The sequence below is a fragment of the Myotis brandtii genome, unplaced genomic scaffold, assembly GCF_000412655.1.
Source record: "Myotis brandtii unplaced genomic scaffold, ASM41265v1 scaffold581, whole genome shotgun sequence".
In the NCBI taxonomy this organism is placed as follows: Eukaryota; Metazoa; Chordata; class Mammalia; order Chiroptera; family Vespertilionidae; genus Myotis; species Myotis brandtii.
This window is the reverse complement of record NW_005370182.1, coordinates 2075255-2079256: the sequence shown is the minus strand read 5'-3', so window position 1 is coordinate 2079256 and position 4002 is coordinate 2075255. Positions and strand designations below refer to the sequence as shown.

The 4002-nt window shown below is 36.6% G+C and overlaps 1 pseudogene; it reads right to left on the bottom strand.

The window, feature by feature from the left end:
* Positions 1-3896: 3896 nt before the first annotated feature.
* Positions 3897-4002, bottom strand: part of LOC102247699 — a 45677-nt pseudogene continuing 45571 nt past the window's right edge.

Sequence of the window (4002 nt, the reverse complement as noted above, 5' to 3'; positions counted from 1 at the left end):
TTCTCTGGGCTTTGAGACTATGGCATTAGAAAAAGAATCAGTATGTTTAATGGTTCTCAAGAGCACATTTAGGTTAACCAACACAGAAGTAAAATGGACAGTTGTCTATCCAGCACTAATGGCCTGATCATCCAATAAGGGTACACATTCATAGCATGAAGAAATTGCACAGCCAGGTTTGAAAATCTTTAGGTTTTGGAATCTCACCCAGCACTACCACCACCCAAGTGCTATATTCTTCCTCCAAGGCAACTTGGTAAGAGTTAGAGGAGCTTGTATTAGTTCTTCAAAGGAGTCTGGAATGATACCAACTTGTGAGAACATTTCCCCTGGTGCTGAGCATCGTCTCTCTCAGCACTTTAATCTCCTCTTCCAGGTCAGGTAGAGTGACTCCCAGTTTCAGCTCTGAAAGTCCTACATCCGGGACACTCCTCAGTCCAGACAAACGTATCGATCACCCTGGCCTGTATGCTAAGCACTAGCCCTACATTCCTAGCTTTTGTACCTTGGGGCCTAAATGTGCGAGCAGTATTTCATACTCAAAAGTTCACAATTTATTAGAGTTAAAAATAGCTAACAGATATTTAGTATGTGCTGTATATGCGAAGAACTATTCTTAGCACTTTTATAATATTAAATAGTTTAATCCTTAGAGTATCAAAAACAGTTTTCTCAAAGATGAGAAAAAAAAGGCACAGGATAAAAATAATAACTTGAATAAGGTCACCCAGCCAGTAGAGAGCAGAGTAAGAAAGTCTGGCTCCAGGAACCTCAGACAGCCACATCATAGTATTGTGCCTTGTACCACCTTTAACAACCATAAACTTCTTTTCCAGGTGACAATAACAACAACAACAATGGTAGCAGTATAGAAGTAGTAGTAATAGTAATAAAAATAAAACCTGCCACTTAGGCTCAAAATCTTGTATTTACTTATTTAATCCTCACAACAACTCAGTGTGTTTTAAGCCTCAGACAGCCACATCATAGTATTGTGCCTTGTACCACCTTTAACAACCATAAACTTCTTTTCCAGGTGACAATAACAACAACAACAATGGTAGCAGTATAGAAGTAGTAGTAATAGTAATAAAAATAAAACCTGCCACTTAGGCTCAAAATCTTGTATTTACTTATTTAATCCTCACAACAACTCAATGCGTTTTAAGAATAATACAGATGAGTAAATTAGGTTTATAGAATGAAATAACCTGCCGAAGTTTAGGCATGAGGTAAGTGGTAGAGTGAGGATTTGAACCCAGACTCTCTGGTTCCAAAGCACCTGTTACGTAGTGATTATGATACCTGCCTATTATACTTAGGGAAACACTATAATATTTCAAGTTTGTACTAAATGTAGTTGTTAAAGAGACCATGGTTTTACCTAAGATAGATTTATAATTTAAGTAAATATTTTTAAGGGAAGTGGAAAGAATTAGTATAGTTGATCCTTGAACAATGTGGGAGTCAGGGGCACTGAACCCTGTGCAGTCAAAAATCCATGCATAATTTCTAATTCCCCTAAAACTTAACTGCGAATAGCTCAAAACCCGCAACCTAAGTGTACGGGATGACTCTCTAACCAATTAAGTCACCTGGCCACAACTATACTGTATTCTTATAATAAAGTAAGCTTAAAACTGTTATTAAGTAAGAATCGTAAGAGAAAAATACATTTACAGTATTTACTGAAAAAAAAATTCACGTATAAGTAGTCCCGCACAGTTCAAATTCTTGTACTTCAAGGGTCAACTGTATATTCAAATAAATTATACATGACATCTGAGAGACTGTGAAATATGTGGAATATGACTGAAAAAGTTTTGTTTTCTGAGCAATGGTTAGTTTAGTTCTGAGCTAAGACAGACTGGATGATCATGTTTGGAGATAGACAAAGTGGAAAAACAAATTATTTTTGGAACCTCTTAAGTATGAAGTGTCTACCAGAAATTCAGGTATAGACATTGAATAGGTAGTTGAATATATGGATTGGAGATCAGGAAACAGGCTAAGGCCAAAGGATAGGGTGACCCAGATGTGAATTTAAAGATCAAAAGATAAATGTGCTCAAGCCCCGAGTCCTCCCAATGTTCAAACATAGGTAAGATAAAGGAGACTGAGGGAGCTGATAAAGTCAGACAAGGACCCAGCATGCAGTCTCCTGGAAGCCAAGTAAGAAACTGCTTCAAGGAGTGGGTAGTAAATCCTCCAAGTCAAATGCACTTTCAATGTTGCCACTAACACCTTAGATGAAGATGTGTTCCACTCATCACTGAGAGTAGAAATTAGAGGTATCACCTGGCCGGAGTGGCTCATTGGTTGAGTGTTGACCTATGAGCCAGAAGGTCATAGTTCAATTCCCGCTCAGAGCACATGCCTACGTTGGGGGCTCGATCCCCAGTGTAGAGTGTGCAAGAGTCAGCCGATCAATGATTCTCTCTCTCATCATCAGTTCTATCTCTTTCTCTCTCTTCCTCTCTGAAATCAATAAAAATATATTTAAAAAATAGAGTTGCATCTTATTAAAAAACTAGGAGCCCAGCGTGTGATTCGAAATTGCACAGCGAGGCCCACCCACCTGCAGCCCTGCCTTGACACCCGAACCTCTAATATGCTAATAACCTGGCCGTTACTGTTACGGCATATCGACCATTAGCATAATAGCTCTTTATAGATAAATTAGAGCTATCAAGTTAAGATGGAGGTATTATATATCTGGCAGAAAATATTAGTTATTTTTTAAGAAAGTATCCATTATAGAGACTCCCTGAAATACATAGCAACAAGAATAGAAGTCACAACCTCAAGAACTGGTACCTTATCCCCTCTGTAATTTCCTCTGAATAACTTCATGATAGAAGGAACCCAGTGTTTTATCAAATCAGCCTGTTGGAAAGAATTGATCTCTTTTGTGTTTAGAGAAAAGATCTCACAGAAGATGCTAACTTAAATAAACTATTCTAACACTAGCCTTATTGTCTAAAAAAAGTTAGCACTCAAGTTTTTTTTAAGCTTTCACAATTTTTATTAAATCCTAGTCTAATTTAACAACTATTTTATAGACATCATCCTGTGGTGAACATATTTAATAAATGAAAGGAAATCAGACACCCAAGTCAGTATTTTCTGCAGACTAAGCAATAAGATAACTCTTACACAGAACACTACAGGTAATGGCATACACTTACTTGCTCAGAGTTTTCATACAAGTCGTGTTGTTTATCAAACTATATCTCTTAATATTTAATACAGTCCAATTAGTGATTGTAGTTCTCATATAATATTTTAGTTACAAGTATCTTATTGAGATAACTAACATCCCGACAGTTTCACTGACTTTCCAGATTAGCAAAATATATTCAAAAAAGAAGAGCAAATAGTGAAATGAAAACTTAACATGACAAGTTATTCAAGGAAAACGAAGTAAAGATTAGAAGGGAAAAGTGAAGGACCACTGGGGTGGAAAATCAAAGCCTAAGCATTTGTTTAGAAGAAAACAAATCAACTATGAATTTCACAAATAAAAGTGTATAAATTCAATACAATGTAAATATTTTGGAATGTAAAAGCCAAGATGAAATGAAAAGGTCCATAAACTGTTAACTTCTGGCCTTAAATAGTACCAACTTTTCTGATCAAAGAAGGCCTCAAATAGTTAAGATTGTATTACTTGATTTTGTTTTACACTAGGTGGTGAGCACAAAGCAATCCCCCTTAATGAAGCTGACAATTGGCTTCACTCAGAACATTTTCAATAATGCACATTAAAAAATATTCTTAAAAATTGTTCTGAAATCCAAATATACAATAGCTTGGAAAACAACATTAAAAAACATCAAAGCCAATGTAAAAAGATCAAAACAACTAGAACGGTCCAGGTTTATAGGGCTCTGATTTTACACTTTTCTTACTGCATCATCAGTGTCAGAAATCTAGTCCTGCCCTAACCGGTTTGGCTCAGTGGATAGAGCGTCGGCCTGCGGACTGAAGGGTCCCAGGTTC